The sequence below is a fragment of the Elaeis guineensis genome, chromosome 1, assembly GCF_000442705.2.
Source record: "Elaeis guineensis isolate ETL-2024a chromosome 1, EG11, whole genome shotgun sequence".
Taxonomy (NCBI): Eukaryota; Viridiplantae; Streptophyta; class Magnoliopsida; order Arecales; family Arecaceae; genus Elaeis; species Elaeis guineensis.
Window position 1 is genome coordinate 12,182,096 of NC_025993.2, and position 14,205 is coordinate 12,196,300.

The window sequence follows — 14,205 nt, forward strand, 5'->3', positions numbered from 1 at the left end:
TCCAAAGTTCATCATCCGATCAGTTTGATGATGCCTCGATGCCAAAGGCAGTTAGGACATCGATGAGCATGATGCAGGATTAAATTACTTATTAGATGAATCGCAATAAAACTCGAGAGGATAGTGACAGCAATGGCGGGATGGCTCGATATCGATGTCTCTGAGTTAGCACCTCTACAGCCACATGATGCCGCCTCTGCACAGCCATTACGATACACATTGGGCTAGGGATCGATTCTTGGAGGAGGAAACGAGGCCAACGATTTTGATGATAAATAGTTTATAATTTTTTTAAAATTTTAAATACTGTATGAACTCATACTTTTGTATGTGATAATAATAACTATAAAATTTATTGTTATTTAGAATTTGAATATTTTTATTATGTTCATATATTTTTATGTAAAATATGCTTAATCTGATGAAAATTTATATTTAAACAAATGTTTTCATGATAAAAATAGTAAAAAATATTTTATTTCATCCCTAACTTAATTTAGTGATAAAATATTAATTTCATCACAAAAAATAATTAAAAAATTATCACTCTAAAATATTCAAATTTTTACTACATATTTTTATTTCATCACTAAAATTATGATGAAATAAATTTTCATCGCTAAAAATAATTTTTTTCATTACAAATTTTGTTTTTTTTTTATTTTTCTTTTAGCGATAAAATTTTTTTGTCACAAAAATTATGATGAAATTTTTTTTGTCATAAAAATTATGATAATTTTTTTTATTACAAAATTATGATAAATTTTTTTTTCATCATAAATTTAGCAACAAAATTTCATGTTTCATCGCTAAATTAGTGATGAAATTTTTTCATTGCTAAATTAGCGATGAAATTTTTTTATTGCTAAATTTTGCAATAAAATTTTATTTTTTATCACTAAATTGAAAAATAATAATAATAAAAAATTAAATGAATAATATTCATTTCTGATGATAAAAATATTTTTCATTATAATTTTAGCCATAAAAGTTTAAGCTTTTATGATGAAAATATTTCGTCGCTAATACTGTAAATATTTTCATCGTCCGATTGACTACTTTTGACGATGAAATAAAATTTTTTCCTCGCTAAGGCTTTGGCTATAAAGCTTTCTCTACAAACTTTTAGCCATGAAAATTTTTATCGCTAATAATTTTGAGACAAAATTTCATCTTTAGCAACGAAAAAATTCATCACAAAAGATCAAATTTTTTGTAGTGCTACCATCTCTAATATGGCGGGTGAACCAAGTAAATAGTCAAGGAAGAGTGCAATGACAAAGAAATGGGACCTAATAAATTAGTAGATCTTCCATCTTATTAGCAATTCAATCAGTATTATATTTATTATTTGATAATTTATATTAGCTCATTTTTATTTCTATTTATGAATGCTAGGTGATATTATGCCTCGACACTAATGATTCGATAATGTGGAGTTATAAATTTTCAAAATGGATCATGTTTTGATCAGTTCGATAGTTGATGCAGTCACACAGTCTGAGGCTAGTCCTTCATCATTCGTGCAGCAGTCCCATGCCGATCCTTTGTCCACATAGCAGCTTGAGTTACAGCACGATCCTCCTGCTGATGAGGATACTGTTATGAATGAGATACACATCCAGGATAATTTGATAGAAATATTATATATTAATGACTATTCATGTTTAAGTATTAATTTTTGTTGATTGATTCATAATATATTTTTTATTTTATGTATTTATTATAGATGCATCTGGGAGAGCATAGATTAGACATGGACCATATGGGTCAGAGATGTCTAACATTTAGCTAAGGATGAGAGGGTCATCATCCGATGCAATCAGATGGGTAGTCTATCAATAAGGCTGTCAGATTATTGATGAGCTTTTTAGATACTAGTGTATGGAAGGATCAATTTTTTCTCTAGAACTATATAAAATGGAACGATATGCTTCTTACATATAAGCTTGAGTAGTAAAGTTAAAAAGATGACTTAATAATGTATGTTAATTTGTTTATAATTAATTAATTATGTTGTTTAATAATCAAATATCCTTCTTTGTTTCATTCTAAAGTAAATTTATACTCCCACTAGACAGCCATAAATAGGTGCTAAAGTCCCTCAATCGAAATTGAAAACAAGTTAAAGCCATATTGAAGAGGGACTACAAAAGAGAGTATTTGGCAAAGGACGATGTTGCTCATGTTTATCCTCCTAGTGTAGATCCTTATTCGTGGAGGGAGCTCATTCATTATTGATTCTCTGAGAGGGGACAAATAATTCTATACACTCATCATATATTTTATGTTATGTTAATTGCTAACATAGTTCGGTTACATAAACAAGATATATTATACTCTTAAATTTATTTTTATAGGCATATTCTGATATTGGTAGAGCTACATGAACACTCTATTTGTTCCTCATACATCAGAGTCTAAGAGCTACGCATGATGCAGGCAAGAATTCATATATATTTTTTTAAATTCTTTAGCATATTACAAATTTTTTAGACTAATTTGATTTGTATATAATCATCATTCTTCTTAGTAAAACTATGAATAACGTATCATATATCATGTATCATGATACTCATAAGTTTTATTGAAACTCTTAGAGTTTGTCAATTAAAATTTATGGATCATATATTCTGTAAAATTTATATTTTCTTTAGATGGATAAGCATGTGAGGGAGTCTAGTTCAAATAAGTTCTATAGAATGACTCATGTTCATCGAGATCGCCATTTTACTGACGATGAGTCGAGAGATATATTTATATATATTGATCATCATTTAGTGCAATGATTTGCAGTTTTATTTTTAAGTATAAAATTGATATATATTTTTTCTCGAATATAGGAAGAGAGCTTCATCTCTTGTTATAGAATATATTGGCGAGTCCTCAATATCTATGGATGCCAGTCGTATTGAGGCCCAAGTATGATGGAATTGCTAGGATCGAACTATTAATGGTCGGATGAAGGTTATGGAGTTGGAGTCACCCTGCTCAATTATCTGATATGCATCGATTACACTCAGGATGCTAAAGAGAGTTCTAGAAATGTGGATATTTATATGCTTGAGGCTCAGATGTAGGTGCAAATAGAGGTGCGGATTGAGGAGTAGTTTGAGACACGAGTGGAGATACAGATTGAGGAGCAGTTGGAGGCACAGGTGGAGGAGTAGGTGGAGACATGGATGGAGGTGATGAGATAAAGCTATGATAGTGATATCCTTTATGAGGACTTAGATTGATTAGTTGACTTCTGTGTTATAGATATTTGTGGACTCTTTTAGGATACATATTTTACTATATTTATATTTTTTTATATACTTAATCATTTAATTTATGTTATAATTTTTGTATTCTCAACTACTAAAATTTTTATATCTTTGTTGCAAGTTTCTAGCAGTCATAGAGTCGACGACGATCATGCTCTTATGGATTACTCATAGCCTAATGTCTCTATATTCTTTAAGTTTTATAGATTTCTTTTGTTTTCTTCTCTTTGGTTATAGGTTGTAATTTATGAACATAATAGACAATGTAATCATGGCTTTATTATATTATATGGAGTGTTTATTATGACTTTATGTTAGTATTTGAATTTTGTTATAAATTTTGGAAAGATTCATGTATTGATTATGATATTATATAGAGTGCTTATTATGACTATCTTGGTGTTTGAATTATCTTATAAATTTTGGAAATTTATAATTTTTGTATGGATTATTAAGCTATTATTATGTTAATTTTTTCTAAACTAGAGCATTGCTGACGCTTTAAATCATCGATAATGGAATGATTACTGATGCACTAAAGCATCGATAATTATTAAAATTACTGATGCTTTTAAAAATCATCTGCATCATCACAGTGTTTAGTGATGCACAAAAGCATCAGCAATTTTCGATGCTTTTAATTGCCGACAGTTTTTAAAAGCATTAGCATAACAAAACATCAAAAAGATTAATTTCCACTCTTCACTTACTGAGACTTTTTCAAAAAAACTATCAGCATAACAAAACGTTGAAAAGATTAATTTCCACTCTTCACTTACTGATACTTTTTTTATGCTTTTGAAAGCATCAACAGTGAACTTTATGATGCTTATAAGCATCAAGAATGGCAATTATTTGTGTTGGCAATGATCCAGACTACTGTAGTGAGACAATACACAATTGCCACCAAGAGCATAAGGACAATAGGCTTAGTTTTTTTTCCAAAATTCTAAGGATCCATCCCTATATAGGAACTTGAAAGAAGATTGCGGATGAAGAATTCTGAGGGCAGAGCAGATTGCTTTCCAAATATTCGAGAAGAGGCTGTAATTGGAGAAAATGTGGTTGATGGACTACGGTGTTGTGTTGCAAATCATGCAACCTCCTAAATTCTATCCAAGCTTTTTCCCAACAACTTCTCTGTATTTAGTTTGTTTTTCCAATAAAGCCATATGAAACATTTGATTTTTAAGGATACAAACAGATTCCAAAGAAAGAGGCAAACTTGCATTTCACACTAGTAAGTTGAGGAAGTGATACATTGAAGAGGTTATGAAATTATCTGAACTCTCAGCTTTCCAACAAATCTTGTCTCCATTGAGTTAAAAGTAACCATATTTAATAAGTGAATGAGTTGCTAAAATCAACATGGGCTTGAGAAGATGGGTCTGAAGGTGGTTTAGTTTTCCATCTATGGCCATGCCGGCTGAAAAATAAGCCAAAGTGCCATTTTTGTGATGACATTGAGAGTGTAGTGTAGGGAATAAGATTTGAAGTAGTGCCTTACAAATCCAATTGTCCTTTCAAAAAAGAGTTTTCTCGTCGTCCCAACTATGTGTAGAATTCGGCCAATAAAGCTTTTACAACATCACCCCAAAGATTTGAGCAACAATGAATAGGCCTCCAACTACAAAAGGGTCTACCATTTTATATAAGCCAATTGCACTTATGTTTTTATTCCAAACAACAGACTCATTCAACAACATCCTCCAGCCCCACTTAGCCAGGAAGGGGGTATTTATTTGAGTAATATCTTTAACCCCCAGACATCTTTCATCCTTCCGCATGCACACAGTTTTCTAATTTACCTTACATGAGACGCCATTGGTAGAAGAAGCCCTACTCCATAAAAAGGATGTCGATAAGAGATCCTCCAATATCAATGTTAGAAATCTAGGAAAAATGCGGCCAAAACCATCCATTATGTGTTAATCAGACACTAGCCAGGAAACCTGTGTCTACTGTGCGAGACTGGTGTTCTTATCCTCTTTCCCTCCCTCTCACTTTCTGTGCCTTATTTATGGATGTCCATTTTGGTGAAAATTTGAATTCTTTTTCTTTTTCATTTTAATTTTGCCTCAGCCATTATTAGTGAAAATTAACTACCCGACGAAGTGCTCCTCATTTCGTTCATTGTGCTATGACAACTATGTCCAAAACTTGTTGGACACAATTTGTAGAAGAAACATAATAATTAAACAACACTACAATTTCCAAAAACTGATGTTTTTGAATATTAGAGGGAGAAATCAGGTAAACTCATAGATTTTGTGCATAACGCCCAGCAGACAAATATATTATCAATAGATGTTCTCAAGTAAAATGCATCTAAAATATCAAGATGAAACTTAACCAGATGAAGAGTAAACAAGAACAGAATTTAATTCTAATTCCATATGCTGGAACCTTGACACAACCACGTTACAGGCATTGCCTAACTTCCTGGCAAATTAAATACCAAGCATGATACATCGCAGCAAAATATTTTTTATGAGGTCAACAACATAGCCAACCGCATTTATCTATACTACCTCACCCTTCCATTATATATATCCATCTCTGATCCATGCTTGCATAGCAGACCAGGCTAATAACACCTATGAAGAATGAACGTAGGACATAGCAGAAAATACTGCCTGCCCAACAGTCAGCAAGAGAATAGCAGCAGCTGCTAACACTGAAATTATAGTCCATGGATTGCCACAATAGTCTCGCCTCAGCCCAGAAAACCATTCGTGCCATTTGAATTCATAAAACTTATCTACTCTATAAATTACTTCAGCAATCTCTTTTTCAAGGTAGTTACTTTTCCAATCAAATTGTATTTGACTGCCCAGTTGATTGAAGAGTTCTGCTGCCGCCGCATCATTGCTCAATTTGTGTTGTAATATGCGTTCCAAGCGGAGCAACCGCACGTCCTCAGCCTGGTCGATGATGCCATCCATAAAGAAAACATATGTCATGATGTACATCCCAGTTTTAGGATAGCATTGTTCGAAAGCCATGAGGTTTCGGAAAAGATGACTAGTATAGTGATAGATCTGTAGTGGTGGTATCTCCATCCATCCACTTTTAAACATAAACACAACCACGAGAGGCATAGCAGCGGCCTCTTCTTGAATGTTATGTTCAAGAAACTGTCTGCCCGTTCCTTCCTCTTAAACTTTACCCCAACCCTGTTGAGGTCCATCGCATTAGGAGTCCACCTTGGTGTGGGTAGCAGAGCAACTTCCAATTTCTTCCACTTGTATTCAATTGCACGACGAATCCGTCCTGGTGTCTTTGCTCGCTCTTTTGAAGGGATCCGAGATGAATAAAATAGATGAAGCAAATGCAGGTAGTCGTCAGGGTGCCCTTTTTGAATGATATGGATTCCTCGGGATGGATGCCCTCGAAGAGTGGAGGGCAAGGTCAACGACATCAATCTTTTCATCCTCACATGGTTTGATCTTATCCAATAGCAATTGTATGATGAAGAAAGGAATTTGGTTCTCAAGCTTGAGCACATCATAAACCAACTATGTTAAAAGTGGATTGCCCTGCCACATGTGGGACCTCAAGCTGTTGTTCATCCCCCTTCCTCATATTTAAAACCCTCCCATCTTCCCCCATCTCAATCTTCCACTCTCTCCTCTGCTTGCTCTCATCCTCTTCCGTTGTCTCATCTTCCATCCACTTCTTCTGCTGCATTTCTAGCATGAGATAAATGATGAAACATCCATCAAGCAACATCATCGATGCCAATTTTTGGGCATCCAGACGTCCAGGGAGTTCCCCAGAGTAGCAGCTCCGGATCCTGTTATCCTGTTTCTTCAACTCAGACAAGCACATGCCCAACAATTGATTTTGGAGATCTTGACTTCCACGACGCGATAGAAGGTGCCGAACACACTGCCACTTGTGGTCCTCCATGATAGAACTCGAATACGGGTACGCATGGTGAAAAGGTCCGAAGCAAGTAACCATTGGTTCATAGGCTTCAGGATCTAATCGTCGGATGTGCCTGGGGACCCTGAAGATGGTGCGTGGGTCGCCAGAACGGACCCTGAGGCCTGCTGAATCTACTTTTCTGCACACTTGCTTGATCCACGCCTCATCGGTATGGCTAGGAGGCCCGGGCGGCGGTGGGGGGGGCGGTTGCTTAAGTATTTTTTCTTCCATGCTACTACCTGATTTACAGAGTGCAAGATCAAGTGAGTTACCAAAAATTTTAAGATCAATTATCTAACAGGCATCTAGTTCAAAAATTAAAATAATTGATTTGCCGTGAAAAAATTCCCCAGTTGCTGCTGGCAACCTACTTTTATCCCATAATATCTTGAAAATGGGCCGAACAAATTTGACAGGATGCCCTATGTATCTAAATGATGTAAGTGATGGTAAGAAAGCACTCTCTAGGTTTTAGTTATTTCGCATGCATATACAAGCAAAAATTTCAAAATTAAGAGATCTATACACATACTAAGAACAATTTTTTTTTCCCGTGGTTCATTCAAAACCATATCACATCCATGATTCAAGAACTCCAAGAGAAATTTACTAGAAAGCAACCATTTAAAAACAAAACAGAGTTGCCACTATTTGACCACAATCCAACCGAGGTAAATGAAAGATGAATCCTCAAAACTACAATAACTAAAAATAAAGAAATGAAATTTGAATTATCTCTCATATAGGAAATAAAAGATAAATAGAATATAAAAAAATCACATCATATCAGCAAAAGCTCCAACTTCTAATCGGTAAAAAAATAAAATTGAAGAATTGCATTGAGAATACGATGATATGTATGATAATCATGAAATTATGATTTCTTGAGGTTTCCTATTTTTTTTTAATTTATGAGGTCTTTATCTGATTGGAGAAACTCAATAGTCAGCCTTTCCAGCTTCGCATGGCCCACAAATTAACTATAAAAAATGCTATGTGCCCCCAAAAAGTTGTGCCTCTCATAAGATTGGAGAAAAAAATTCCAGCCACAGTAAATTTCACTCATTGCTTTGTGTATATTTTTTATTTTTTTAGTAAAAATATATATAGTTTAGTTACGGAAGGATTCAAGTAATGCATATGATCGTTGGTGATTGCACGAATAATCTCGTGTTTCACATATAATATCATGTTTGGTGTTATGACTTGTGAGCGACCATAGTATATTCAGTAGTCTAGCGTCTCAACTGACAAAATAATTGATGTCTTGGGAAGGTAGGAAACATGTTTTATTAAACTAAAAGAACACCAAATTAGAGATGCGCGCGCGCCAAAAAAAAAAAAAAAAAAAAGGTTACTTGTAAGTATTATAGCAAGGGACGAGGGTGGGAATCAAGAACTTAACCGGACACGAACGGCGGGCTCTCCGTGGAAGTTATCTCCATCCTATGAATCTCGGCCTGCCCAATCACTTCCAGTCTTTTTTGTTTCTGATTCTGAGATCTATCAGTAATATATAAACATGGCTTGACAACTGTCTGGGCTTGACTTCTTGCCCTCCGATGGGGCCGCACTGCAGGAACAGAAAACCTACTAAGGTCACCATGAAGACTAGGGAGCTTCGTACCAAAAAAAAAAAAAAAAAAAAAAGACCGGGAAGCTCCATAGCGAAAATGACAGGGAAATATCATTCCTCTTGACTCTATATTGATAGACGACTTGTATGGTTGATTTGGCAGTAGTCTTTATATTTTTATTCTTAGCAAACTCAGCGCTCTCTTATCAAGTTAGAGGAATTTCTAGCTCTCAGCTGTATGCATTATTTGGCACCTTATATTAGGAGCTTATTTCATACATCAAGGCCTCAAAATTTTTTGTTTTTAACAAGCTTAAATTGTATGGTGGATTTGGACAAGCCAAGACAAATAGGATCAGGACAATTCGCCTTCCATTGGGCAGGATCATAAACATGCACAGCAGCAACATCAGACAAAAAAGTCTAAATTATTATTGTATAGGCATCAAGATATTAAATCTAGTATAAACTTCCTCTTATTTTTTCACTAGTAGCATGTTTGGTTCCTAAAATAAAAATTATAACCCACATGACCGAAATTTCACGTCTTACGAGACCTAACCAAATGCTAGATGATGCCATATGTAAGAACAGTAGAGTGTCATAAAATTGTGATATTTTAGGTTTTAAAAATATTTAACGTTTATCTACTTCTGGAATTGATTCTCATTTTATGTTTAATTTTTGTTGATTAAAAAATTTTATTTCCATCCCATTTTTCAAATGACATTTTCTTCTTTGTTGAACAGAGACTTTGATAATCATTTTATATATAGTCCCATGCCCTGTACATTTGTGCATTATTGTGTCGAAAATAAACATATGTAAATGTTACTAAGTATTAAACAAGTGATCTATGGGTACAAATAGTTTAGGTCGGACTGGGTTATGGGTGACTCCAATCTGACTCGATTTTTTGATCCGGTCTGAATATTAGATCCAAACTAATCCAATAAAAAATCGGGCTGGATTAGATTAGATCGGATCCATGATTAAATTTTTTGACCCAATGGGTCATTCAGATCAAGTTGGGTAGGATCTATATATAATCCGACCTTAAACCATGAAATATGAGATCAGTTTGGATCCAGATATGAGTCGATTCAGATTTGGGTTATAAATAACAAAATCAATAATTAGAAGATCTATAAGCAACTTTATTTGCACTATTACCAGACTTAACCAACTTCTTTTATTAATGAATCACTTCTTTCCTTTATTTATAAGAAACAAGTGGTTGAAAAGCTTATTGTATTCAATTACAAATGATGTTAGTTTCGACAAGAAGAATGTGTGCACAAGTTGCAATCAAACAATAAAAATTATAAGAAAGAATAATTCAAAAAAATTATGTAAGTTATGGTATGGGGTTTGCTCACCCATCCAAACATCTTTTCAGAAGTCTATATGTCATAAACTTTCAAGTATCACAATGAAAGTTGCCTTTTTATAGCTTGTGACATACCATCCCAAAAAATCTAGTTTTAAAAAAATTCACCAAATCCTATAATCAGGGGATTGACCATGAATATTTAAGATACACCTGTAACTATGGGAGAGCAAGTCCAATTTTGTTTACATATGTGAAAAAATTTAAGAATATTAACAAAATTGGTAGATGCTGACAAAAATTATTGAACTTGTAAGTTCTTTACAAAAAAAATGAGTTATAATAAATAAAATAAAAAAGCATAGGTTTGAAAGCACGAGACAAAAATATTTGAATTAAGATCAGAAAAATCCATTAAATAGATTAGAAGAAGAAATATACAAGATAAGATGTAATAAAACCTAAAGCTAAGTAATATGCTAAATTGTCTTTATCTTATTATTTTGTATCCAAATGTTAAGAATTCTTGCTTTCCAATACTATGACTCTAATAAAATAGCAATAAACATCATTGATGCAGAAATTTACCTTTTGAGAGAGAATGTAGTAAAATATAATTATTTGTGGTCTATTATATAAACTTATCAAAGAGTAGGAAATCAAGAATATATTGTTATAGGTCTAATAGTCCAAGATAGCACTCAAGTAATAGTTTATTTCATTCACAATAAATGGAGGAATTATTTCACCTAAAAAGGCAGAGGAATCAAAAAAAGCTAGTGAGAGGGGGCATTGTGTTTCAAGTTTATAAAAATCCTGATCAATAAAATTTTAATCTTGATGCATGAGACTATTAAAGCTCCATGTCCCACACTCTTTATCCAAGAACTCAAAGAGCCTAATCACATTTTCCTCACTATTTGTTCTGATTTGGTTAATCTAAATTCAAAATATTCTGACAAAATTATAAAAGATATGGGCTTAAAAATTAATAGCATGCACTTTCAAGAGCAACGGATGTTAAAGCAGCCTCAATCAAAATTAACATTCATATAACATAGGAACAAAAAGAGATGAGGGATCCTTGATAGAATAAGAGCATGTATAGAGTTACTTCTAGTGTTGTATGTGATCCAATATGCTTTTGTTATATAAACAAAAATATACCAAGACCGGCAAGACTTGAGTTGCTACATGGATTAACATGTCACAAAATAAAGAGAATCCCGATAGCCTGACACAAAACAAGCTTAGTTAGGATGAAAATATAGATGGAGACTCTGGATGGATTTGGGTTTAGCCATTTAAGTGAGTGTTCAAGTCTTGTATTAGATTTAGATTGGGTTGGATTGGATTGGGTCATTTATCTCGAGATCCAAATCAATCCAAAAAATCTCTATAGATCGATTTGGTCGGATCAAAATTAGTAAATTCAAACCCAACACAGATAATGGAATGAGTCCAATTTTAGAACCTAACTTGGATCTAGGGGTCCTTTAAAATGATTCGGGTTGGATTTACGCAAGTCGGATCGGGTTGGATCATGAATCAATCTGACCCATTTGCAGCCTTAAAGTGATCTATCAGTAAGCCGAGGCATAAAATACTAATGATGTAAAAGTTGAAGTCAAACAAAGAATATGATGTTTAAGCTTCATTCAAAGGCTACATGGTCAGTCCATATCTTTCAACGGACATCATCTAAAATTCAAGGGGCAAAGGAAGAAGTTAAGTTGCATCACCAAGTTAAATTTGGTACTTGAACTGTTTAGCCAAAATGGGGTATCCATGATTAGTAAGTTGCAAACCAGAGTTCATCATGAATCACTTGCCAGGGCCTATCTAACGTCCTTATCTGGCCTTCTCCTTTTCAAAAAAATGGTGCCGCAATCACCTCATCAGTCATGAAAATGCTATGTTACAAGTGAAGAGCACTATCCAACCATGGCATCAATGTTGGAGTAACTATCATGAAATAAGTCATAGCTAAATAAGGTGCCAATTATGGGATGGGGCCTGCATTGAGATCCCATGCCTCCCACACCATACAAAAGGGCATAGGTTCACAAGATCAATTTTCCTATTGAAAATATCTTTAATAATTATCATTGGAATCCCACCAATATTGTCACACTGAATTTATGTCTACCTAATTCCACTCTATACTCCCATATAAGGCTTATATCTATGACAAGTTGCAACTTAATCAAGCTGGTCACAAGTGCGAGTCATAAGTATCCCATGTGTTTCCCACATAAGTAGGACATATGGATGGAAGGCTGCTTTCTACATAGATTATATATGGGTGAAATTATTGATAGGACCAAGTCCACCAACTTAGCAATGGATCAGTCCAATAGTAAGGGGACACATGGAAACCCACCTATATTGCTCCCCTTCCCTCCTATTCCTTGTTTTTGTACATGTCCTTTTATGGTTGGACCGGTCCACCACTGTGCTGGTAGACCTAGCCCAACCAATAATTTCTCTATATATAGGGTCCGTAAAAGATAGTTTTCGAAAGAGTGGCCTTCCTTTTTATTATATGTTTTTTTTATTTAAGAGCGTCACTGTTAGGATGCTATTGAATCTTTTGCTTCCTAAAAGAAGAGCTTATATTATCTTAACTTTTGCAGTGTTTTTATAAGGAGAGGCACCATATGGGCATGAGCGTGGGTCATAAGGTCTTCACATGTGGTTAAGGTATCTCATACATATATGCATATCTAGGACACATTGTAATAACCCAGATTAAAAAAAAAAAGAAAAAAAAAAAGGAGAAAACAGAGGATATCGAGAGGAAGAAGACTCCCGTTGAGAGTCTTCTTCCCACCGTGAAAAAGAGAGGGGAATCCGAGTAAAAAATGGATTCTTCCTCTATAAAACCCAAGCCCCTCGTCTCCTCCTTCGTAAATCACCCTAAAATCTCTCTTTCTTCCGATTTTCCTTGTTCTCGGATTGAAAGTTTTGGCCGGCGATTTAGTGGCCCAAAAAGACCACAAAGAGCAAGGTAATGAATCAAAGACTCCTTTCTTCAATTTTTTTTGATTATAAATCAGGATTTCTACCGATTTATTGCTGTTTTTTTTTTTTGAGAAAAACTTCGAGATTTTGAAACCTCTGTTTTGGTCGTCCATGTGTATGTGTCTTTCGATGCCGTTCGCCGCTGGCAAGCACCCAGACCGAGTGTCACGGTTGCGCTGCCTCAATTAGATCTCCCCTCCCGTCTTTTCGACAAGATCCCGTGGGGGATTTGGATGGAAAAGAAGGGGGATCGCGTCCCCTGTTTCGGCCCAAAAGAAACCCGCGGGAAGAGAAGAAAGGAAGAAGAAGAAGAAGAAAAGAAAAAGAAAAGAAAAAGGAAAAAGAAAAAAAAAGAAAAAAAAAAGAGAAAAAGAGAAAGAGAAAAATAAAATAAAAATAAAATAAAATAAAAAGAAGAAGAAGAGAGAAAAATTTTCTCTCTCCTCTCTCTACCTTCTCTCTCTAGATTCTCTCTCTAGACCTTTCTATCTCTTTACGGATTTTGTCTCTCTAGGATCTTTTCTTCCTCTCTGATTGTATCATGGACCCTAGGATAAATTTGAAATAAAAATATGATGATTTGAGATTGCTCCGAAATTTGTGCGGTAGATCTGATTCCAGCCGATCCTATTTGAAATTGTAATACTTGATTCATATTAAGTCACCCTGATAAGACCTCTGATGGTCTCAACCATGATTGCCTCATCTGAAGGATACGAAGATTTCTCTCTCCACTTTCTCTCTCTATTTTCTCTCTCTAGAATTTTCTCTCTCTTCATGGATTTTTTCTCTCTAGAAGTCTTATGGATCAGTGGAGGATCCTGATACATAGACAAGTCCTAATTTTGGTTAATCCGAAGAGAGGTCCTCGATCTATGGATCGATTATCGATAATTTTCTCTATATATGATTTTTATATTTGATCAGGGTCATGAAGAGATACGATTATCTGCATAAGATATCGAGTGGAATATCTTGTTAGAAAAATTTATAAATCAAAGAAGAACATTGATTTCTGTGTTTGGATCAGTCACCGGTAAAGGTAAGAATTTCTGTACATGATCATCATTATATATGTT

At 34.4% G+C, this 14,205-nt stretch overlaps 1 pseudogene; it reads right to left on the minus strand.

Moving 5' to 3' along the window:
- Nucleotides 1–5,650: 5,650 nt before the first annotated feature.
- On the minus strand, nt 5,651–8,520 carry LOC105037291 (UPF0481 protein At3g47200-like; annotated as a pseudogene).
- Between the last annotated feature and the right edge of the window lie 5,685 nt (nt 8,521–14,205).